At 38.0% G+C, this 12928-nt stretch overlaps 1 non-coding gene and 1 pseudogene across 1 annotated transcript; one reads left to right on the forward strand and one right to left on the reverse strand.

Annotated features, from left to right (window-relative positions):
• Positions 1-461: 461 nt before the first annotated feature.
• Positions 462-7149, reverse strand: LOC114373097 (annotated as a pseudogene).
• On the forward strand, positions 2171-2277 carry LOC114377785. The gene has a single exon (XR_003659220.1). It is a non-coding gene; the product is annotated as a small nucleolar RNA R71 (small nucleolar RNA).
• Positions 7150-12928: the final 5779 nt, after the last annotated feature.

A 12928-nucleotide genomic window follows, 5' to 3' on the forward strand; every position in this document is an offset into this window, starting at 1 on the left:
GATGGGCTAATACCAGGAATGTCCGCCAGGGTCCAGCCTATAGCCTTCTTATGCTTCTTGAGAACTGACAACAACTTCTCCTCTTGCTCATCAGCAAGGGAGGCAGATATAATCACTGGAAAACTCTTGCTATCATCCAAGTAAGCGTATTTTAAATTTGATGGCAGAGGCTTCAATTCTGGTGTGGTCGGCTGGACAGTGGTAGAAGGAGATGGTTTCTCAGCCTTTACCTCATAAAGAAAGTCAGAGGTATGTGTACTTCCTGAAACATGGTTAGTTCTATCTGACTCTATAAAATCAATCTCAAGAGGTAAAACACCACCACCAGGCATGCAATCAATATCACTCTCAGATTCACTCTCAGCATCAAATTCAGACATATGATCAAGTACAATTTCAGACTCAATGCATGAAGAGTGAGAGGCATGCAGATTAGAATAAAGATCAGTCATGTATTCATCAACAACATGGTCAATTATTTCAGCACGAAATACAGAAAGATCTTCAGATGGGTATTTCATAGCATCCAGAATATTAAAATGAACAGTTATATCACCAAACTCCATGGACAGTGTGCCTGCATAAACATCTATCTTAGTTCTAGCAGTTTTCATAAAGGGTCTGCCTAGAATGATGAGAACTGATCCTTGAGAAAATCCATCTTCCATATTCAAGATATAAAAATCAACAGGGAAAATTAGTTCACCAACTCTAACTAAGACATCTTCTATGAAACCAACAGGATAGGCAACACTTCTATTAGCTAAATGAATTACCACATCAGTTGACTGCAAGGGACCTAGAGATAGAGAATTAAAAATCGACAGAGGCATAACACTAACAGAGGCTCCTAAATCTAGCATGGCATTGTCAAACTTACTATTCCCTATAATACAAGGTATGCTGAATGTACCTGGATCTTTGCATTTTTCAGGAATTTGAGGAACAGATTTACCAATCAATGCAGAGACATTTCTGCCCATGCTAATTCGTTCACTTCCTTTAAGCTTCCGCTTATTAGTGCACAACTCTTTCAAGAATTTGGCATATCTTGGAATTTGCTTTATTGCATCCAACAGAGGTATGTTTACCTCTACTTTTCTAAACGTTTCCAAGATCTCTTTCTCTGCCTCTTCCATTTTTTTGTTGCAAATCAGAATTACCTGTGAAAGAAGATTCACCTACACAGAAATTGTTAGGTAGATTTTTGTCATCACCTTTTTCTGGAATAGAGTGAAGTTTGGCAGGTTCATTTGCAGATGAGGAAGGTGCTACGGGTTGAGGTCCTTGACACTGCTTTCCCGACCTCAATGAAATGGCACTGACATTTTTGGGGTTTTGGACAGCTTGAGAAGGCAGCTTGTCAGAATTCTGGGACTGTTGTTGATTCAATTGAGTAGCTAATTGTCCCATCTGATTGGTTAAGCTCTGAATGGAGGCTCTGGTCTCTTGCTGAAACTGCATGTTCTGCATAGTCATTTGCCTCACAAGTTCTTCGAGGAAAGGTTGTGGAGGTGCCTCAACTGTTGGCTGTTTCTGGGGTTGTTGCTTTTGTTGGATTGGTGGAGGAATGTATGGTCTGCTTGGGCCAGCATCATTTTGGAAGGAAGGAGCAGGCTGCTGTTGTTGTTGCTGAGGGCTGGACCATCTGAGGTTAGGGTGATTCCTCCATCCAGGGTTGTATCTGTTGCTGGAAAGGTCATAATTGCTCTGCTGTGGTTGATTTTGCTGCTGAGGTTGAGGAGGTCTATTGTAAATATTTGCAGCATAAGCTTCAGGCTGCTCAATTGCTCTAGGTTGCTGCATGGAAGGGCAAAGGTCTGTATGGTGGTCAGCAGAGGAGCACAAACTACAAACCCTTGCGACAGGTACAAATTTCTGATTCAAGGCCAGCTGGGTTACCAAGTTGACCAACGCATCCAGTTTGCCTTCAAGCTTCTTAGTTTCAGATGATGCAGATGGGTTTGTAGCTACCTCATGCACTCCTCTAATGACTATGGCATCATTTCTGGCGCTAAACTGCTGGGAGTTGGAGGCCATCTTCTCAATTAAATTTCTGGCTTCAGCAGGAGTCATGTCTCCAAGGGCTCCACCACTGGCAGCATCTATCATACTTCTCTCCATATTACTGAGTCCTTCATAAAAATATTGGAGAAGAAGTTGTTCTGAAATCTGATGGTGGGGGCAACTGGCACATAGTTTCTTAAATCTCTCCCAGTACTCATACAGGCTCTCTCCACTGAGTTGTCTAATACCTGAGATATCCTTCCTGATGGCTGTGGTCCTGGAAGCAGGGAAAATTTTTTCTAAGAATACTCTCTTAAGGTCATCCCAACTCGTGATGGACCTTGGAGCAAGGTAATACAGCCAGTCCTTTGCCACTCCCTCTAATGAATGAGGAAAAGCCTTCAGAAATATGTGATCCTCTTGGACATCTGGGGGTTTCATGGTGGAGCAGACAATGTGAAATTCTTTCAAATGTTTGTGCGGGTCTTCACCTGCAAGGCCATGAAACTTTGGAAGCAAATGAATCAGTCCAGTCTTAAGAACATATGGGACATCCTCATCAGGGTATTGGATGCACAAGCTTTCATAGGTGAAATCAGGTGCATCCATTTCCCTTAGAGTCCTCTCACGAGGTGGAGGTTGTGCCATGTTCTCAGAATGTGCAAAATCAGAATGCTCAGAATCAGAATGCTCAAAATTATAAAGCTCAAGATCAGGATGTTCAAAATCACCAATAACAGAATGCACAGATTCACCAGTTATGGAATGCTCAGAATGATCAAAAGGTATAAAATGATGCCTAACTAATCTATGAAATGTCCTATCTATCTCAGGATCAAAGGGTTGTAAGTCAGATGGATTGCCTCTAGTCATACACTACATTCAGCATGCACACAACTAGTTGCCTTGTCATGTAAATAAAGGTGTAGGTTTGAACTACAGCTACCCTCAAATGATATCCAAATGACTTGAAATTTTGTGAGAAACCTTATAAAATGATGAGAAGATAGCAAAAAAAAATTTCAGACAAAAATTCAAAGTCTAACTATGAAAGCTAAAATTGGTAGGTTAAGAAAAATAAGTGAATAAAACTTGAAAAATAAAAAACTTTTGACAGAATCGCTTTTTTTGGACGATGGAGACCTCAGCCGGCCATAGGCCGGCTGCCACGGCGTAGGAAATTTTTTTCTACCCCAAATGCATATATAATAATTGCGATTCTGATAACCGGAGCAAAAGTTATGGCCGTTTGAAGTTTTGACAAACACAAAATTTGCTAGTGTTTTTGAACTTTCAAATCTGACCAAACTAAAGGCTCTAGCTATTTTTCCCACAAAATATGGATTAAAAGAAGTTACCACAAAAAAATTCAGCCAAAAATAACAACCCTAGCTACTAAAACAAAAAATCCCAATTAATTCAGCATGGGTGGTCGCTAAAATCCGTCTCTAATTGATTTCTACTACTACTCTGTTTTTCCGCAAGCTGATTTCTACTACTACTCTGTTTTCAAGCATAATCTTCACAGCAAAACACCCAAGACTGAAACAGGGGAAACGCTTAATGGTAAAACTGAAACATAACACACATTAAACAAAATACCAGGACACTAATCAACACTAACACACATACTAACACAATACTAACAATTAAACATAAAACACGAAAGGATTAAACACACAACACTAGCTAGCTATTATGAACCTTTGGACACTGCTCCCCGGCAGCGTTGCCAAATTTGATTAAGGCCGTACCCGAATCAAATAAACATGAAAATGCAGTAACTAGGAAGTGATCCTAGGTTGTTTCCCAACGAGCAGTGACAAGCCAAATGTTCATAATATACTTGCAGTAACAGTAACGATGGGGGGGGGGGGTTGGTTGTTTGGTAATTAAAGAGCAGAACAAATAAAATGGAATACGAAACTACTAATATTAAAAACGGGTTGTTTCCTCTGATTTAGAAGCCACTCTCTTATCCTGGGTTATGGATAATTCGTCCCTAACAGTCAACCACTTAATCCAACCCTATTTCAATTTACTAAGCGAAAATCAACTTAGGGTTTTCAATACGTGATTAGGCACCACATACACCAGTTAGCCCTTCGTCAATTAAGCATGAACGCAAGTTAGGCTCAGAGGCAATTAATCGAACACGAAGCGTGCACTGATTAATATTCACGAAATTGGGATAACTGGTGAAGGGAAAACTGCCAGGAAACCACATTACAAATGAAACCTCAAAGAGAGTTGGGCTTCGTCCTCAAAAGGAAACAACACCAGAAAATCTAGCCTTCCATGGATTCAAACAGAAAACGCAAATGAAACATGAAGCAGAAACGTAAATGAACAAGAACGTAAATGAACAGAAACGTAAATGAACATAAACGTAAATGAAAGTAGAAGAAGAAGCAAGAATGAACTCGTAATTAGAAGTAGAAAACGGAAATTTGCATTAAGAACGAAAACTGTAACAAGGGCACAGAAAAACGTGAAAACCTAAAACCAAAGCTCTGAATAATGAAAATAGCATAGCAGAATAGAATGCCCTGCACGAATCCCAAGGCATCTATTTAAAAAGAGTCACTCAAAGTCACTGGGCCCTATTACAATACTCTGGCCCAAAACGAAATAAACACTGAACAACATAAAATAAAATTGCGAAATTTCCTAATTAGAAATTAACTAAGGTAAGCGCTGCTTTATTTGCCCTCTTCAAGTCAACAACCAAAATCCGGATTAAGCCCAATGTTTCATTAATTCCTGAAATTAGATTAAAAACATCAAATTAGCTAAATGAGCCCAAATAATAAAACTGCCTAATTAATTGACAATTAAGACCAATCAATAATTAAAATGGTGCAAAAAGGGTTTAGAAAATAGAAGAAAATGATGGCACATCACAGTGTGAAAACTGACCTAACACTATTTATAGCTAGACTTACTCTATTTATTTATTTATTTATTATTTTATAAAAATAAATTCTATTTTATTCTCTATCAAACAAATAAATAAAATACCCTTTTTATTTTCTCTCAAATCATTATTTTAATTAATAATTATATCTTCTTATTTATTTATTTATAGAATCTCATCATTTTTCTAAAACTCTATTTATTTATAAATAAAAATTATTTTTTTAAATTAGCTTACGAGAAATGGGATGTTACACTCATTGTGGTAGTTACTCAATTTCTTCCGAGGTATGTATGTATTTGTGACACTGTGGTGCTTATTACTACCTAGTTGATATATGAGTATTGTTTTATATTAGTAGTAACATGCATTGTGAGTGAACCTTAGTTTCCTGTTTGAGATTCAATACATTGATTAATACAAACAGTTTGCATTAATTGATGTATTGAATCTTGAATTATCCGTTTGAACAGTTTGGAAATACTTATTTTTGTAGTTGATTCATATGTATAGGTAAATTCTCTTTTCTAAGATTTGGATAAATTTCGGTATAGTGCATTTCATTTTGTTCTTTGGGTGCATACTTGACTGCGGTGGATGTGGAACATGTCATCGCTTTCATCTTGTGTACCTTGATGGGAAAAAAAACCATATGCTTGGTTCAAGTTGGATCTTCTAGGATGGAATTCGCGCACCAAGAACAACAACCCAGAACGAGTTTTTAATTTCGTTTGAATTTCAGTCTACAGAACTCGGATTTGAGTGATTCCAAAATGAGGAGAAACATGACGCTCTGAACTGCCATTTAGGGTCAAGAAACGTGCAGAATGAACTTGAGAAAATTCGGGCCGAAGGCACAATGGGAAGAACGTCGAAAGTGCAAACACGAACAGAAAACGTGAAAGATAGAAAATCAAATAGGCGCCACAAACATCGAGGTTTGATAAGCCTAAAGGATCACCACAAGAATTGGGTGAATTCCTGATAAGATCAGTTGGTTCAAGGAAGAACCCTAGCAGAGACAAAGCTCACACTTTTTGACAAAACAACAATTGTCCCCCTTCATTCAGTTCCCAAAAGCTTTATACTAAATTAGTTCTCAACAAAATAAGAGAAATGTAAAAACCTAAAGTCTGTAATTGGGCCTTCAACAAAATAAGAGAAATGTAAAAACCCAAAGTCTGTAATTGGGCCTTCATTCCAAGCAATCAACACATAGGACTAGCAACTTTCCCTTGTGGGCCTCTCCTTGCATTTGAACTGCCCTCAGAATAGTCACCATATGTTCCAAAGCTTCTTGGGCCTTTTTAGCTCTTGCTCTTGTCATGGGTGCTCCTATGCCTTGTATTGGGTCTTGGGCTTCAATCTGGTCATGGACCTAGGTCTGGTGGTTGCCATGGGCTTGGACTTTGATGTCCGCATCATTCCCTCCTTCTTGACAAACATTTACCCTCAAATCTCTGAAGTCATCACCTGCATCGAAAAAAGTGAGATCAACCACATTAAAAGTAGCACTTACCCCATATTCTCCTGGCAAATCAATTTTGTAGGCATTATCATTGATCTTGGACAGTACTTGAAATGGACCATCTCCTCTTGGCATGAGCTTGGACTTCCTTTGGGAAGGGAACCGCTCTTTCCTGAAATGTACCCAAACCCAATCACCGGGTTCAAATGTTACCTTTTTCCTTCCTTTGTTTGCATATTTTGCATACCCTTCCATTTTCTTCTCAATTTGGGACTTGACTTTCTGATGCATCTTCTTGACATATTCGGCTTTAACCTACCCAGACTTATCTTTAAATTGTGAAATGTCAGGTAAAGGCAACAAATCCAAAGGAGTTAAAAGGGTTAAAACCATAAACAATTTCAAAAGGTGAAAATTGAGTAGTACTATGCATAACCCTATTGTAAGCAAATTCAACATGTGGTAAACACTATTCCCAAGTCTTAATATTTTTCTTAATAACAGCCCTAAGAAGAGTAGAAAGAGTTCTATTGACCACCTCAGTTTATCCATCAGTTTGAGGATGGCATGTAGTTGAAAACAATAGCTTAGTACCTATTTTCCCCCACAAAGTCCTCCAAAAATGGCTAAGAAATTTAGAGTCACGATCACTTACAATACTTCGGGGTAACCCATGCAATCTTACTATTTCCTTGAAAAATAAATCAGCAACATGGCAAGCATCATCCACCTTCTTGCAGGGTATAAAATGAGCCATCTTAGAAAACCTATCAACCACCACAAAAATTGAGTCCTTTCCTCCCTTGGACTAAGGCAAACCGAAAACAAAGTCCATAGAAATATCAATCCAAGGATGTTTAGGAATAGGTAATAGAGTATACAAACCATGTGGCTTGACTTTAGATTTAGCCTTTTTGCAAACAAGACACTTATCACACAATGAATGCACATCAGATTTCATGTGAGGCCAGTAAAAATGCTCATGCAAGATATCATATGTCTTTTGCACTCCAAAGTGCCCCATTAACCCTCCTTCATGAGCCTTTTTAACAAGAACTTCCCAGATTGAATTCTTAGGCACACAAAGTCTCTTATCCTTAACCAAATAACCATCATGTTTAAAATACCCATCAGATACAGTATGAGAACATGTTTGGTAAATATGTGAAAAATCAGCATCATGTTCATATAATTCCTTAATGCACTCAAAACCTAGAAACTTAGCTTCAAGAGTAGATAGTAAAACATACCTACATGATAAAGCATTAGCAACCACATTGGACTTACCTCTCTTGTGCTTGATCACATATGAAAATTGCTCAAGGAACTCCACCCACTTGGCATGTCTCTTGTTCAACTTACCCTGCCCTTTCAAATACTTTAAGGATTCATGGTCACTGTGAATTAAAAATTCTTTAGGCAGAAGATAATGTTGTCATGTTTACATTGCTCTAACTAATGCATACAACTCCTTGTCATATGTGGGGTAGTTAAGGGCAGCCCCATTTAGTTTCTCACTAAAATAAGCAATTGGATGCCCCTCTTGCATTAAGACAGCTCTTATTCCCACCCTAGATGCATCGCATTCAAGTTTAAAGGATTTAGCAAAGTTAGGCAAAACAAGTATGGGTGCATGTGTTAATTTTTCTTTCAGGACAGAAAATGCTTTCTCTTGTTTCTCTCCCCATTTAAATCTTGCATGTTTCTTAACAAGCTCATTAAGAGGTGCAACAATAGTACTAAAGTCTTTCACAAACCTCCTATAGAAACTAGCTAAGCCATGGAAACTTCTCACTTCACTTACATTCTTAGGAATTGGTAACTCTTGTATTACTTTTATTTTCTCTTTATCTACATGCACTCCACTAGAGTTAACCATAAATCCTAAGAACACAACATGATCTTTACAAAACATGCACTTTTCCAAATTAGCATACAACCTTTGTTTTCGAAGCACATGCAAAACAAATTTCAAATGTTGCAAATGCTCATCCAAATTTTTGCTATACACAAGAATGTCATCAAAGTACACAACCATAAATTTTCCTAATAACTTTCTCAAAACATGATTCATTAACCTCATGAAAGTAGTAGGGGCATTTGTTAGACCAGATGGCATTAGCTTCCACTCATATAAGTCATACTAGGTTTTAAAAGTTGTTTTCCATTCATCACCTTCTTTAATCCTAATCTGATTATATCCACTTCTCAAATCTATCTTAGAGAAGTAACATGATCCATACAATTCATCAAGAAGATAATCTAACCTGGGAATGGGATGCCTGTACTTAATGGTGATGTTGTTGACAGCTCTACAATCTAAGCACATCCTCCAGCTTCCATCCTTCTTTGGCACCAATATGACAGGAACAACACATGGGCTCAAGCTTTCCTCTACCCAACCTTTAGTCATCAAATCAATGACTTGCTTTTGGATCTCCTGGGTTTCATGAGGATTACTCTTGTATGCTGGCCTGTTAGGCAGCACAGCTCCTGGTACCAAATCAATTTGGTGTTCAATTCCTCTTAATGGCGGGAGTCCTTGTGGTATCTCCTTTGGAAATACATCCTGAAATTCCTGCAAAATAGATTTAACTCCACTTGGAAGTTCAAGGTTTGAATCAAGGGTAGCAATCTCCTTATTATAAAGTATATACATAAACTTCCTTGCCATTAAAGCTCTCCTGACCTCTCCAATTTTCACAAATAATCCATTCTTTCTCACTTTCTTTTCTCCACTTTTTCTTTTTTCTTTTTTCTCTTTTTCTTTATCTTGTGGGTCTCTTTTTTTTTTTTTTTTCTCTTTTTCACTTTCTTTTCTCTCTTGCTCTCTTTTCTCTCTCATGATACTCTGATAATCACAAACCTCTTTTGGAGATAACGGAACCAAGGTAACCTTGCGGTTGTCATGATAAAAAAATGTATTTATTTTTGTTACCATCGTGGCAAGCTTTCTGATCAAACTACCATGGTCTCCCAAGAAGCATATGGCTAGCTTCCATAGGAACCACATCACACAGAATTTTGTCCTTATACTTCCCAATAGAAAATTGAATCTCCACTTGCTTATCCACCCTCAATTCACCTTCCTCACTAAGCCATTGTAGCTTATAAGGTCTAGGATGGGGTTTAGTCTCTAAGTTCAACTTCTTCACCAACCTAGTACTAGCCACATTTGTGCAACTCCCTCCATCTATGATCAAAGAGCACACCCTCCCTTGGATAAGAAACCTAGTGTGGAATATGTTCTCTCTTTGGCTTTCCTCACTCTCCTTGGTTATCCCTCCTAACATCCTCCTCACAATGAACAAGTCTCCTTCAGGAATCTCCTCCTCTTCCGCACTCTCTTCTTCACTTGATGGTTCAGAATGAAAACTCTCACTTGTGATTTCCCCATCATCTTTTAATATCATAACTTTCTTAGTAGGACACTCAGAAGCTATGAGTCCTCTACCCACACACTTAAAGCACTTTATGTCTCTAGACCGAGAATTGTTGGCCACTTCCTTGCCCCGATTTTGGATGGGTTATGGTGCTTGTTAGACAAGTGGCTTCACTATCTTAAGAAGGGGGTTGAATTAAGATACCAAACTATCCCCAATTAAAATTTAACTCTCTTTTTAATTAATAATGAAACCCTAATTATGAATTATTTCAAGAACAATTTAAAATAAACTTCTTTAAAGTGAAATATAAACTACAATAAATAAAAGAAGTTTAAGGGAAGAGAGAATGCAAACTCAGTTTTTATACTAGTTTGGCCATGCCCTATGCCTACGTCCAGTCCCTAAGCAACCTGCTTGAGATTTCCACTATCTTGTAAAAAGCCTTTTACAAAGTCTGAACCACACGGGGACAATCCTTCCCTTGTGTTCAGATAACCTTACAACTTAAGAGACCCTCAATCTCTTAAATAGATCTCTTAGAATAAGAAGAAGAAGAAGATTTCTCTCTTTAAGAGAAGGATATTACAATTGAAGATCAATCAAGATTCCTTGTTGAATTTGCAAGTGTTTTGGCCAAGGAATATTTTGAGAGTTATAAGAAAATTTTGTTTTGAGAGGATAAGACAATGTTATTCAGAAAAACTCTAAGGAATTTCGTGTCCCAAGTCACCTATTTATAGGCCATTGATGGCCATTCAAAAAATTCTTGAATAGTTGTGACTCTTCGGAGTTATTTTCGATTACACAGTTAGTTTCTGAAGAGTTGTGACTCTTCAAACTTGAAATTTGAATTTTCATGTCTGGTAATTGATTACACACAAGTTGTAATTGATTACAGGCTTTATAATTTAAATTCAAATTTCTAAAGGCTGTTATAAAACGTTTAAAAATTATGGTAATCGATTACAAGCCTTGTGTAATCGATTACAGGCTTTAAATTTTAAATTCAAAATTTGAAAATTTGTTTCAGAAATGAATTTGGCCACTGGTAATCGATTATGTCCTCTGGTAATCGATTACTAGAGAGAGAATACCATATATTTGAAATCACAAAATGCTTTTGTAAAATATACTTTGGCCAAACCTATGCATCATCAATTAAGGAATGCTTTCTAAGATTCTAGGGACTAAGTTCATCATTTCTCTTGAATTTTTGAGTTCTTGACTTGGATTAAACTTGAGAAGCGCTTATCTTTGGCATCATTAAAACTTCATATCATATTTGCTTCTACAGTGCAGCCCTTGGGGTCCTATTGGATGAAGTTCCCTTTTTCTTAAACCCCTCCTTCCACCTAGAGTTATCAAAATTAGATGAACTCTTTGATGGAAGCTTGCTTGGGGGGCTTCTATGGAGGCTGGATCTTTGAGCTTCAATGGGGTCCTTTAATGGTGATTTTCCACCATGGAGATGCAGCGGAAGACAAAGGAAAAGAGGTGAGAGGAGGCGCCATCCATTAAGGAATACGCCATGGAAGAAGGAGCTTCACCACCAAGATGAGCCTTGGATAAGAAGCTTGGAGATGATACTTCAATGGAGGAAAAGAAAGAGAGAAGAGGGAGCACGAAATTGAAGGAATAAAAGAGGGAGAGAAGTGGAACTTTGACGTGTGTCTCATAAGACTTTCATTCATCAAAGTTACAACAAGTGTTACACATGCTTCTATTTATAGACTAGGTAGTTTCCTTGAGAAGCTTTCTTGAGAAAACTTCCTTGAGAAGCTAAAGCTTAGCTACACACACCCCTCTAATAACTAAGCTCACCTCCTTGAGAAGCTTCCTTGAGAAGAATCCTAAAGAAGTTAGAGCTTAGCTACACACACCCCCTATAATAGCTAAGCTCACCCCCATGCCAAAATACATGAAAATATAAAAAAAAGTCCTTATTACAAAGACTACTCAAAATGCCCTGAAATACAAGGCTAAAACCCTATACTACTAGAATGGCCAAAATACAAGGCCCAAAAGAAGAAAAAACCAATTCTAACATTTACAAAGAAGAGTGAATCCAACCTTGACCCATGGGCTCAAAAATCTACCCTAAGGTTCATGAGAACCCAAGGCCTTCTTTAGTAGCTCTAGCCCAATCCTCTTGGAGTCTTCTATCCAATACCCTTGGGGGGTAGGATTGCATCACTCTTCCTCACACTTTTTCTCCTTAATTGCTACTCCACTTTCATAGCATGATGGACTATATCCTCTATCTCCATATAATTTATTAGCTCCAGCACATCCCTTATATCTCCATTCAGCCCATTAAGAAACCTTTCCATGGATGCCTCCATATCCTCCTCAACATTGGCTCGAATCAGGGCTATTTCAAGGTCTTTGTAGAACTCATCTACACTCTTACTCCCTTGGGTAATTCTTTGGAGCTCATTGAGAAACTCTCTATGGTAGTGAGATGGAACATACCTCCTTCTCAACACTCTTTTCAACTCCTCCCAAGTCTCCAACATAGGCTCTCTATACCTCCTTCTCTCCCTTTGAAATTGATTCCACCAAACTAAGGCATAGTCAGTGAATTCCAAAGTATCTAGCTTGATCTTCCTCTCTTCAGTTAGCGTGTGACAAGAGAAAATTTGTTCTACCTTCAACTCCCACGCAATATAGGCTTCAGGATCACTTTTACCCCTAAATGGTGGAATGGTAACTCTTCCTCCCTCATCTCGATTTCCTCTTGGTTCTTCCTCATTTCCTCTCCTTCTTCTCCCTTTATGCCTCTCATGTCTATCCCTATCTCCATGTTGGTCATTTTCCCAATTCAGATTTTTGTTTTCTGAACTCTCAAGCCTTTCATAAATTCCCTTCGTATGCTCCCTCAAAACTTGGTTCATCCTTTGAGTTAAGGCATCTAACAAAATCCTATGATCTCTAGTAGGGGATGAAGGTTCCTCTCTCTCAGCCATGAACAAAATCTGAAATAAGAAGACCTCACCAAAGTGTTTCACTCATGTGTTTCACACAATTAGGCTTTTCAGCAAATGTACTGTCTAGCATTTTTCCACTCGTTCTCTAACTTAAGGTTCTTACAAGAATCAACAATCTATGATCAAGAATCACTTTCAAGGGTAACAATCATAAGGCTTGACA

The sequence above is a fragment of the Glycine soja genome, chromosome 11, assembly GCF_004193775.1.
Source record: "Glycine soja cultivar W05 chromosome 11, ASM419377v2, whole genome shotgun sequence".
NCBI lineage: Eukaryota > Viridiplantae > Streptophyta > Magnoliopsida > Fabales > Fabaceae > Glycine > Glycine soja.